Genomic DNA, 13,172 nt, shown 5'->3' with positions numbered 1-13,172 from the left:
TCTGAGGCTTCCCAAAGAATCTCCCATTTAAACCCTCACCATGCTGGTACACAGGGCCAAATGAAGCTGTGAATTACACCCTGCCCAGAGACTTCTGCCAGCAGATAGCTTACAAAAGCTTCCAGTTGTTACACTCAAAATGCAAAAAACCCTGGATAGAAGAAAGAAGTAAAAGAAGTTATTAAACTTCATCCTGAAAGAGCAATTTTAAAAAGTGCAGGATACATAAGCAGACTCAAAGCACTGCTACATGTCATACTGTTCTTCAACATCCTGCCTATACTCCCATGCTCCAGCAGTTTCTCTTTCCAAGAAACTGTGGATCTTGGTTGTTGGGAAAGCAAAAAACTGAAAATCAAACCAACATTTCATTATGTATATGTATATGTATATGTATATGTATATGTATGTGTATGTGTATATGTCTATGCTGTGAACCTCTTTTTCAGACTGCCTTGTCAACACTGCACTGACTTATGGTCACAGAACCTTCCTAGTCCAAGGCTGGACAAGGCCCTAAAAGAAAGGCTGAATTTTCCATCACGGGGTTTTTTTTGTTTGTTTTTTTTTTACTAACTTCTAAAATATTTGGGACTCAAGCAACTAACAAAGTTGGATGACTTCTCATCACTGTAGAAGCAGACATTTTTAAACACGCTAGTTTTTAAAAACTCACATTCAAATTTTTTGTTAAAACAAAATGCCATATTATGAGACATAATGAGGCTGACAGTATTTCTCTGGATTCTAATTGCAAGGAATCAAGGAAATACTAATCACACTACTCTCATCCTCAAAAATTAAAGTACAAATAATTGTTGCAGACAAGACCGATGAAAACAAAGAGCATACTCCTTTCCTACTAAACTGATCTCAAGCCTAAGAGTACTTCGTAGAGCTGTACAGGGAGTGGATTTTTATGCTATCCAAAAGTTTCAGTAATTTTAAAAAATTTCCACCCTAAATTGACACAGATATCTGAAAAAAATGTTCACATTCTCATAAGATCTTAAATAACTCATTTATAAAGAAAAGCAAATACCTTATATACTACTAGCCTCTTTCAGCTAGTGACATCTTCCACATAAATATTTTTATTTATCAATTTTGAAAATGAAGAAACAAGATCATTTGGAAACCTAATGACAAGGGATTTTTTGGGCTTTTTGAGAAACACACAAAACTGTCTTAAAATCCCATTGAAATCATACCCAATCTGAAAGCACAGTTTGGAAATGTATAAACAACATTTGTGCCTCATCTGTAGGAGAGCAGAGAAATCTCTTAGTTTGAATCAAATGCATTTAAAGGTTGACCTTGTTTCAACCTACTGCCCCCATACTAGTAAAACAAGCATCACTCAGAGCTCTGTTCCTGGGGAGTGCTCCTCACAAAAGGCTGCTTTCTCTTATATTTTGTGTTCACCTAAGGAAAGAAATACACTGCACAACCACTGCACAATGATAACTGCACAACCAACTGCTCCAAGAGTGACTGAAGACCCCAGAAGCTGAGAAAGGAAAGCCAGCCTGCATCTGTTCAGGCTCTGAACAGAAAAAGCAATTCTCAGTCTCTGTCATCTGATACCTCTTGCCATCACTACACTTGCTTTGTATTTTAAATAGAACGTGGTTAATGAACATACTTTCCACTACTCCACCCAAGCGATAGTTTAACTCCTTGGGACCAAGGCTAAATTCCCAGAGGAAGGTCAAGCTGTGAATCGCCAGTCCTTGGTGCACAGCACTAGATCCAGTAACTGGCACGGGGAGAAGAGCAGCCTACCAAACTGAGGGGGAAGTGTCAGAAAGTTTGATGAGAGGTGGTTCCAAGGATCGGCTCCAAGGATGTAATTGTGCTCTTGGCAGTGGCTGTATTCATTGAGTTAGCCACTATCACACATCTCCACAGCTGTTTCTGCCAGGCCAGGGATAGCCAGAGGCCTCTCAAAGAAGGGGATTCATGTGCACAGAGCAGAATGGATTTTAGACAGCAGAAAACTGCAAGAGGAGCAACGTCCCTCAATCTAGCATTGCTCAAGGGTCCAGGTCCTGTCTAGGAAAAGGCAGAGGCTGTTTTCTACAACTCACAGTGCTTTTCTCTGAAGGTGTCCTAGACCCAAAAGTGTCAACCACGTTATCAACAGAAAGATCTCTTACATGCGGGAGCTGAGTACACAGATGCTACTCTAAAAAGGAACAATTGTTTCTGCACTCTATCAACACTCTCCCTAGTCTTGGGCTGTATTTTAATTTATTTTAGAATGGTTTCCAGCCAGTGTGTGATGCAGTTCTGTGCAGAAACAGGCACCATATGGACAGAACAGAGCATTTCTCCAGGACAACACACAGCAGGTCAAGTGTGCCTGATGCGTCGAGAGACAGCACTGGAGTGTTGAACACAGTGAGCTCCGACCACCGCCCCAAACTCATCTGGGCAAAGATTCTTCAGACATGTCTCCTCAAAGCCCTCTTGGTGTGGCTCTCTTCTAATTTCAGGAGCTGCTAGGCACTGGTCATTTGTCCCTCCCACCTACAGACCAAGAAACTGAGGAAGCACAGCAGGCTATAATATCACCTGTGTCCTTCACACAGACCTGCTAGCCCTGACCTTCATGGTGCAAGGGCAAACCCAGGAGAAGAAAGTTTAGCAAAGACATCTTTCTGGCAGGCAAACTTGGCTGTTCACATCACCAAGACCTTTCAGCCTTCCTATCTGTCTTCTTTACACTATTATGGCACTGCACACCATTATTACAAGAATGATTGTTCCACTTCAGCATGTTCTCAACCACATCTCAGACTTTAAACACAACACATTTAAGTACTCTTCTGAGTCATTCCAGTTTTGCTTGCAGGTCTCCAGAAGCAGGTAGAGCTGAGAGTGGTGTGTGGGACCAGGTTGCTATTCTATACCACTCAAATCAGTCAGAGGGAAAAATAGGTGAAAATGTGCCATTTTGTTCTGTTTCTTCCTCAGAGAAATTGCCAATGGCCAGCACTCTGGACTCTGCCTCTGTGTTTAAATCACCCTCTCTTTTGCATACTTTTGTTATTAATACTGTTGCTTGTTAATTTTTCATCCTATCTCAAGCCATAGTCTCTACCTTTGTCCCTCTCTGACCAGAGGGGCCAGGGGGAGGGGAGCAGCTTATTTGGAATTTAATTCCCAGATGGTTTTGAACCACCACACAAGTGCTATCTTATTGTCAATGCAATCCTTCCACAGATTTAAATCTACTCCCTTCTTATGCCAGGGAGGGTGACTTTTACAGGGATACAAGGAAAGGCTCAAACATTTAACAGAGAAATGATAGTTGTTTAGTAACCTGTTATTTCTCATTTATTTTATAACAAAAAAAATTGCAATACTTTCATTTCCCAGGCACTTACATTTACTTTAAAATGAAGTACCAAATATTGCTGAAAATAAAAAAATTCACACACATCTACCTTCTAGACTAATTGGCACAGTACATATCAGACCATGATTCATTAGAGCATTACACTGAATTTTCCATTATCAAAATCTATGGTTTGGGAGGATGCTATAGATTAGTTCATAAACTATAATTTCTCCACCAATGTAGCAATAATGGGTAGCAGCACTCCTAAATCAAACTGTTTGTTGTAAAAGAAAGGCTTTTGCCAGCCCTCTGGAAAGGGCTTACACTAAGAAATTAATGAGGCAGATTGATAAAAGCCATAAAAAACATCCATGTATTTCCTCAGCAGCATGAAACGTATTTCAAGAGGGATTATTCACACTGGTTAAAATAAATAGCAATGATAACAGTTATTTGGGATTATACTTTTAAACAGAAAAATTCACTTTCACCGTCTTCTTAGTTTTCATGCATCATTTATTTTGCTGGAGAATACAGTCTCATGCTGGATGAAAGGCATTTAGGCACAGAGAGATGTCACAGGATAAATTGTAGCCAGTGGCTGCAAGGAATTCAGCTCATGCTCAACCTCACAAACATCCTTTGAAGCTCACCTGGCCTCTTCATGGTCTTGTGAGTAAAACTGGTCAATGGCACATGAGAGGGACCAGGACAGGGAGACAGCATGAAGTCTTGAGAAAGTCAATGCTAAAAGCAGCATCTTACACTGGCTCAGTAGTTATGTTCTCCATGGCCACCTGGAACACTTCTCCTTAGTGCACTTTTCCTTGTGCTGACCTTTTTCCTTTTCACCTCCCTGTTGTCTGCTAGGCAGCAAAAGGAATTGACTGTTTTGCCTTTAGTGTACATCAGAGCATATGGGTTGGAACAACTGCCAACCTCTTTTGATCTTATCTAGCAGGACAGGCCTATGTAGCACATTTTCCATGAAGGCGCATTCTTAAGAAAACCAGAAGTGAGGAGTGCCTAACATGCTTCTACCTCACCACAATGGAGGTTGTTTTTCTATGGCTCAGCTACAAGAACCAAGAAATCACAAGTAAACCCCATTCACCACAAAGAATAAGAAGAGTAAATGTCTCTCTTCTGGTTGCCATGAGATTTGTGAAGCAGGCTCAGATGTGAAAATGTGAAGAAACAAAACATCTATTTTTTGTTACAGTTGGGGAAGAAAAAGTCTCATGCACTTCAGCCAATCACATTTTGAGGGTTTTGGTCTTGAAACTTGATTCACACTTCATGCAGATTTGCAGTTGGCAGCCACAGAATGCTTGCACTGAAGGGAAGGCCCTGCGATACAACCCATTTAAAAGACAGCTCCTTTTCATGATAAAAGTGTTACTGAATTCAAAGCCCTTCTGGAATTGGCAGAGTTGCACAAACTCCTTTTTAAAAAATCTCAAGAGTGCAGCCATGCTTAACTTTTCATAGCTGGATATAAAGGAAGAGAAAAAAAATGAAGAAAACCTGTAGTCAGGTATGACTTGTAGGAAGGTCAGTACAGCACAGAGCTCACAACATCAAAAAGTGTAACTTTATTGTCACAGAAAACCCCACTGGATGTTTCCTTCAGTCACATCCTCTGCATACAGTGCATGACAGTGATGGTCTCTGCCCACAGCTATGGTGAGGATGGTGGTATTTAATTTCCTAGAGCCTAACTAATTAGCCAGTCCTAAGAACATAACCCTCATACACCCTGCAGAACACTAACCTTGTCTGGGACCACCACTTGGCATTAAATGCTTTGAGCAGAGGCTACAGAGAGCCTATGAGACAATTTTAAATCTTTACAAGAAATTATGACTGAAGAAAGCTTTAAAATAGCTGCTAAAAAGGAAATGCCATCCACCCCATCATTTACGTGTAGAGATCCAGCAAGCAAACAAAGTTTCTAGATTGTTTTGCACAGTTCCTGGTACTCCGGACTCATTAAGAAGTCTCTCTTCTCTGAAGAGAAGCAGCTCTTTCCAATTGCAATAACTGAACTCTTTTCTAAGGCTCAAGAAAACCCTGGAATTTTTGAATTCCAAACCCAGTAAAATAAGAGCAAGAAACACCTCCTTCCAGGTAAAAGGGATTAATTGCTTCCTGTTGTTTTGTTACCCAGTTTAGAATTCTGCATCATTCAAGGAACAACAAGAACATTCTGTATGTTATCATGCCATATACACCTGAAACCATAGGCTGGGCTTCTTAGGCTATTGCATTCCTCAGCTTTACCAACTCACAGACACAAAAACAAAAAAGTTTTCTCTTTTGTGTATTTCTAAATGCCAGCTCTTCAGACTATTTGCTCAGGAAGGCATTTTCTTTAGGTTCTTGTGACACAAAACCAGACATATTTTTTACTCCATGCTATACTGAACAGTACCATTTTTTAAGTTGCTCTCCTTCATGCAAATGACAGTGCTTTAATAACTGCTTCATTAGTTTAAAAAGTGGTTTCAGTTCAGAGTTTCTCATCTGTAACCATCCTGTCTATTTCAAAAGCTAAGTCAGTTTTTAGAAGATAACAAATAAAACACTTCTGCCTTTGCTTAACTTAAAAGGTTTCTTCTGGTCTGTCCCTTTAGTCATCCAGGAGTGTACCTGATCTTCAGAGCAAAGGTTGATGCTCTTACTGTACCTCTTGTTCATCTCTGAATGGATAAAAAACAGCAGGTAATTGAACATGTATATGGTATGAAGGCCACCCAGCAAGAACACATTTTTGTAAGAGCAGGACTTGTTTACCTTCTTAGCAAGTCTGCTAAGGCTGTGAAACAAGGCATGCAAGGCAGGCAGGCCAGGCAAGCTGAGTACAACCCCACAATCACAAAGGAGCCTTGCTAATCACCACAGTAGGAGTACAGACACTCCAGCACGCCTTCCTACATTCTCTGAGCTCAATACCTACCTCTGGGCAAGGGAGGTGCTTGCCTAAGTCTCCTTCTTGAAAGCAGCATAGCACCTGTTAAAGAAATCCTTCCCCCCCCCTCAGTGCAAATTAAACCCATTACATTAATTTACAGTTTGGTGATAGCTCCCATCATGTTATTCTTGCCAAATTTGGTGCTACTTTCTTAGACACAGACAAATTCTCAACCTCTTGCTAATGGGGAATAAGAAAACATACTTTTCTATATGCCTGGACTAACAGGCACAGCCACGGCTGATAAACAGCTATCAGTCTCAGTATCTAACACAATTAAAGCAAAACATGGGAATGAGTCCATACCATGAGTTTAAATGCACACTTCTCAATCTCCTTTCACACCGCTGTCGTGGGGTGATTTTATGATGATACTTGATTCCCTAATCATCTGCTTTATGTCCAGAAATGTCTGTGGTATCTTTAAGATGAACCAAAGGGTGAGGCTGGACCTGGGAACACCGGGCACAGGCTCTGTTCAGTCTCTCTCTCTCCAGTGTGCTCTGGACAGCATGGATAGGGGACACTGCCTTGTTCCTTTTGTTGGATTAGGGGTTTTTTGCTAGCTTGAAGCAAGTTTTTTCCCTTCCTTTCCCCTAGCCTGGAGGATGTACTGGAAAACCTCTTGGTGACTTTTTGGGTTTTTTTTCCCTTGAACAGTTATCAGTTTGGCTTTTTTTTTTTCTTTTCAGCCCATCTGGGGAGCCCAGCAGGACCGCCCTGAACCCGTGACCTGGGAGGAGCTGAACCAACACGAGAAAGGACATTAAACTCCACCAACTTTGGCTGCTGTGAGGAGGAGACCCACACCAGAAATTCAAGAGGTTTCTCATCTGCTCTGCTCCAGGCTGCTACATGAACTCCTCTTCCCCTTCCTGGGCACAAAACCGACCAGTTGCCATTTTGTTTTCCAGGCCATGCTGTCAGCCCATATATTTTTCTTCCCAGGGCATTTTTTTGAGTTTTTTTTTTTTTGTTCTGCTGTGGGTGGGTGTATGGATGTGTGTGTGGGGATGTAGGGGAAGTTTTCAAGAGTTCATATCTAGCATTTATTCCAGCCTTTTCTGTGCCTTGCAGGCACCCCCCACACACACTTTTTTGTTAATAAACAGTTATATTTTTTTCACTTACACCCACTGGTATCAATTAACAATTTACACTCGCTGGCAGAAGAAAAGGGAGTTATTGAAGCCTTTTCCTCTTTAGAGGAAACAGGCATTCCAGGGTGTTTTCTTCTGAAATTTGTCTCCAAAATCGAGACAGCTACCAACTCTGAATTGGTGAGAATGTTTTTAGGTAAAGGGTGATGTAAACTGGATTGCAGCCGAAGACCTGTGAAGGAAATCCTGAGTTACTTGTTAGAACTACTGTATCTAAACCCTCAGTGACTGGTACATGAAATGATACATGTGTATTCTGCACATTACAAAAAAAAAAAATTGTTAAAAGAGCAGTAAAGCTACAGAATTTAGGATTAGGAAACCCTAGCTTCAAAACTACTTGGCCCTTCTGAAAAAAAAGTAGGTCCTGAGGGCTGATCTCGGTGTTGTCTTTATCATATGAGCTCTATTAAATCAGCCAGGTGGAGTGGCTTTCTCCTCAATACCAAACCAATAATAAACGTGAAGTCTGAAACTGTAAGCATCAATATTACTTGAACAGAGATGCTTTAAAATACTATTAGAAGTATTTAATATCATAACACAGGATGCCGCTCATTTTGATTCTGATACAATAGAAAGTACAGAAGTATAATTTCATCCTAATACAACTATAATGCTTATTACACATCAAGGCAGTAGTCCTTTTCTGGGAGATAATGCCTTATTTGTGCAGCCCTGTTTCATGCAATGCTTTCAACTTTCAGCCATACCATAAGTATATTCATGTCTGCTGTGTTCAGCCAGTGCCTTTATGTGCCTTTTATAGTCACACATTGCTGTTTTATGTTGCTGAAAAATCAAGTGCATTTTTAATGGTCTGCAGCTGATTTACATAGGACAAAACCCATCAAGAGACAAACTTCACTGAAAAATTGAACTCTTCATAGCCCTCTTTGAGAGCTTTTACCCTGTGCCTCATGCTAATGTAAACACAAACTGATGAACACCTGAGTAGCTGAAGCCTCCTTCTTTGATATCAGACATAACAAATTCTTCCCACAGAGGAAACCAGGCCTTCAATGTGTAACTTCTATCTTCACTGGGAGTGCTCCCTGAAACTGCTGCTCTTCTTCAGCTTTTGTATAAGTGATTTTGAAATACTTTATTGAGCAACTCATACAGTCAAGCTCCAAACTGCCACTGCTGCCTGCTGAAAACTGCTGACAGCTATCTCACAGATAAAGATATGCCTGAACAGGCTTCAGGACAGCACCCAAGATTAGCAACCTTTTTAAAACTTGTTAGTTTGAGGTTTCATGTTGGAAGACCCAGGGACAACAAAATCAGTCCCATGGTGAGATATCACCTGCCAACATCACCTTCAGACCTGCCAAGTCTCATTCTCAGCTCACGAGACTCCCACACTTGACTCCCATGAGCCTCTTTCTGCTGATTCCCAGCTAATGCTGGACCTCACACACAGGCCTTGGAGGGTTGTGGGATCTCCCTGGTGCTCCTAGGCATGGGCTGAAGGAGATGGCTCTCCCTCAATCTGTGTCTATATGCTCCACGTGGTCAGAGAGTGAGAGCACTGTTGTGGTGCTCTGCCAGGATGGAGGAATGAGAGCTGGTCACCAGGGGCCCATGCCCCCTTGAAGACACGACCATTCGCTGCTGCTTGTCTCTGTCACATCATCTCATGCCCACATGACTGACATCGTGTGACCCCATGCAAAGGCACACTAAGGAGAGTCACGTATCAAGGGAGAAGTAAGCTGAGAGCTCTGCATCTTATTCCAGCTCTCCCTGCACTATAATGCCAACACAAAAAAGTTGGATGAAGAACATGGAGGTCCCCGAATGGGCACCCATGCTAAATTGGCACTGTATTCTTCTTGAAAAAAGACAGAACATCAGCTTTAAATAACTCAGAAACCAAACCTCTAGGCTATTCATATCACGAATGTTGGACATGAACAGTTGGACTCACTCTTTGCAACACAGACTGAAAGTCTAAAAAGGAAATAAAGTCCTTTGTGAGAAGGGCCAGTGCTGCCCGTCGCTGTTTTCAAAACTTCTAAACAGATCCTGCAGCTTGGCTTTACATACAGTATCACCACCACATGAGGCAAAAGAGAGGAGCACAGGTGACCATGGCTGTTTGAGCAGGAGCTTCCCTTACCCAGATACAGAGACAGAAATCACCCCCAGGGCTGGGACATGGTGGCAGCAGCTGTCAGGGAGCTGCTCAGAATGACTGATCATTCAAGAAGAACATGCCTATAAGCAGATCTTCCACTTCAGATTTGTACCTTAGATAGCAAATATTATTCAAAGGCAAGCACATGACAAAAAAGCTCTGAGAAAAATTAGGACAATTGCATACAAGGGCTCCATTAATTGGTAGTTTTTCACATTAAGTTGTCTGTTATCAAAATAAAATCTAACACGCCTATCCCTGGAGGAGAACACCCTTCCACAGCAACAGATGCTGCTGCAGACATAATAGGACTAATGATATCCCAGCTCAGGAATACACATGGAAAGTTGCAGGTAAATTATCTGACAGAAGAAAAACATACAATGAAACTTATTTTGCTCAACTCCTTTAAAAGTTCTTTTACTTTGCAGTGGGAATTAAAGACTGCAAAAATGATCTTTTCTTAAAAACAGATAATTCTTTTTATATGGCTGTCTTACCTGAATATACTTGTACAGTCTTCATGTCTGGAGAATACATGTTTCTCAGATGAACATTGTTTGACAAAAACCAACCCAATTTTCATTTCAACTTGTCTTATCCACAGAGCTTTGAACACTTTTCCTCCAGGTAACCTACAATTCCTTTATTTTCTAACTTCGTATCTAGCAAGGCCATGTGCATTTTTTTTCAGCAAGATAATGCTTTAACTTACACTCAGTGTAGTAAACATTGTTAGACATTGTTCACAGCAAAGCAGACACTGAGGGTAATCCTTTCTAGCTGTAGCAATGACTTACTAACACTGGAAATAATGAAAAAAAAAACCAAAATGGGTGACTGAAGAGAGACTGCTCAACCAAACTAATTCATAGCAAAGCCCAAATGTCACAAAGTCCTCCGGTCAGGGCTGCACACACTGTAGGGGAACTCTGGCTGCTATGCTGACAACAGTTCTAATAGCAGAGGAGTGGATATTGTTATTTCTGAGTATGTTTATCTAGTGTTTATCACAGAGTTACAGAGATCTGTGCAGTTTGGAGTGTCAAAGGAAAAATTCTGCCACTAACTCAGCAGGGGAGAACAATTTACACCAATAACCTAGGGCAAACCATATCCTCTCCTGAGCCTACACCAGAGTTCAGGAAGGAGGGACAGGCCATGTGTTGGTATGGGAGATGACCATAACAAAGAGAAGGCATCCCCATGAAGGGCAGAAAATAAGACCGAGAGATTTCAGCCTGTGACTATGCCTCCAGGAGTAACAGAGTTGCAGAGACCTCTCTGTAAAGACCCATTACACTGTTGCAACAAGAGCACAATCCTAAACTGGAAACAGCATCTGTAAGGAGCAACAATGTAATTGTACTCTCTGTCCTGTTGCAGTATCTGCTTGTACTCTGTTTTCCGTAATCACATTAAAAAGGAAAAAGGGTGTTCTTAATGTCCCATTTTTGTACCCACCCTTCTTCCCCAAAGAATGACAAATGTCTATCTGATTGCCACTGTCTGTTTAAGGTATTTCCTGCTCCCAGAAACGGATCCTAGAAGCCTGGACAAGGTTCACTCTTCTGTGGCTTAGGACAAGATCTACCATCTCTCAGCTCTGTTACAGTGCAGAGGTGCATATGTGATGGGATATGTCCTATCAGATTTTCTTGCTACAACAAAGCTACCAAGACTGTAAATAGGCTGACCTGGCATCCCTGGGAATGCAAATCTCCCTGTCAGCCTCCTGCTTGCTAACAGACCTATGACCAAGGTGTTTGGCTTCCCCAGAAGCCTACACCAGCTTAAGGAAGGCACTTTCCAGGAGGCTGTACCTGATAGGACCTCATAAAAAAGCCAAATTTTACCTCTAGGCACCCAAGTTCAATAATTCCCAACAATCTCCTTTTTACTTGTACCCTCTCAACTGCTCCTGCATGGTTCCCTCCTGCCTACTCTGATAGAATAATATGAGATCAGACTCGCAAATGAAAAAACAGGGCAAGTTTCCAGGCTGCAGCCGGTTTGGTAATGCAGATGCTTCTGTCTGCAAATACAGACAGCTCTGTGCATTGCCGATGTGTCACACACTGAAAACACCGTCCCTGGTTGAAAGGCACTGCTGCTTTCCGACACTCCCATCCATAGGAATAGCTGCTCCCCTAGTGCCATCTCCCGGCTTAAGGTGTAGGAACAATGTAGCTGAAAATATTTTTTATAGATGTTAAAAAACTTTACAACAGGTTTAGACTATGGATCGATATAAAAAAACCCACCCAAACCACAAGCGTTCTTTCAACAGATTTTGTACAATTCACTCCCAATGAAGTATCAGTTTAAAATGATGAAGTTTTCAAAAATATCTTCTGGTCCAATCTACTTGCACTTTGAGCCTTTTCAGCATTTGTTTTATTTCTCAAAAAACATCAAGGTTCAAAACTTCCATTTTGCTGAATGTTTTTGTGTCATCTTATGACTCCAGAGGCTAATTCCTGAAAGCCACACAGGAAGTGAGGGAAGTATGTAAACCCCAGTCATGAGAACTGTGTATCATTTTAACCCCATATTTAATATGATTGGTAACACATACTTTCTAGATATCAGATCTAGTTATCAGATCTCTATGCATATCTAGTTATATCGATCATTTTGTAGGTCAGGTTATTGTAGGTAAAATAAACTGATAGGAGCCCGTTTCTTAGAGAAAGATGCCTATTTAAGGCTCAAAACTCTCCCAAATTGGCTGACTGGGGAGAGTATCCTCTGTCAGCACTGTGCCCCCTGCAGCAGGGTGACCTCAGGAGCCAAAGGGATGAAGAACTATGAGCAGACTGTTAAATCTTTATCCTTCTCCCCATTTTCAGTGGTTTGCTCTTCCCTAAAGAAATGCCTGCTCTGATATGAAGTCCTCCCCTCCCAAGATGTGAATAACTGTTTGAGTATTTTCTTTTTTTTTTTTTTTTTTTTAGTTGTTAATTAGCACAGTTATGAGCATTACAGTAACTGGAGGAAAGGTAATTGTGGCAGTGGGAGATTGTGACCACTGGCTCACTGACCACCTATTCAAAATAGACTCCAGACTCAAACTGAGGGAAGAACTGTACATGAGGATTAATTTGCATGAGAAGTGAGAGAAATAACTAGCAAACAGGGGGTTGAGTACTAATCAGTAAAGAGGTTATGTAATAAAATGTATGCCTTTGTCTGTTAAACTCTGTAAGTAAAGCTGTGATGAATGGGTTTCTAGCCTTCTATGGGTTACCACCTAGCTCCTTACTTTATACAAGCTGGAATTAATAAAAAACGGAAACACTTTGCTTCAGTGTGTGAATTGGCGCTGTGCGATGGGTAACATTCAGAACAACACCTCCATTTTTGGAAAGCTCCGACACACGATAATGGCAAACCACCTAATTTAGAGAACCAGCATTCAAAAAGGAAAAAAAACAAAAAAAAACCAAAAAAAAAAAAAAAAAAAAACAAAACAAAAAAAAAACCAAACACACACACATCCACAATAAAAAAAAAAAAAAAAACAAAACAAAACAAACAAAAACCCCA

The 13,172-nt window shown here is 41.1% G+C and overlaps 1 long non-coding RNA gene across 1 annotated transcript in view; it reads right to left on the bottom strand.

Annotated features, from left to right (window-relative positions):
- Positions 1-13,069, bottom strand: part of LOC137477438 (uncharacterized) — a 53,941-nt gene extending 40,872 nt beyond the window's left edge. Inside the window, exon 1 of the long non-coding RNA XR_011000994.1 lies at positions 10,124-13,069. This is a non-coding gene — a long non-coding RNA (uncharacterized lncRNA). The remainder of the gene's footprint in view (positions 1-10,123) is intronic.
- Between the last annotated feature and the right edge of the window lie 103 nt (positions 13,070-13,172).

This window comes from Anomalospiza imberbis, chromosome 7 (assembly GCF_031753505.1).
Source record: "Anomalospiza imberbis isolate Cuckoo-Finch-1a 21T00152 chromosome 7, ASM3175350v1, whole genome shotgun sequence".
NCBI classification, from domain to species: domain Eukaryota; kingdom Metazoa; phylum Chordata; class Aves; order Passeriformes; family Viduidae; genus Anomalospiza; species Anomalospiza imberbis.
Note: the sequence above shows the minus strand (reverse complement) of the source record. Positions and strands in the feature narration are given on the sequence as shown.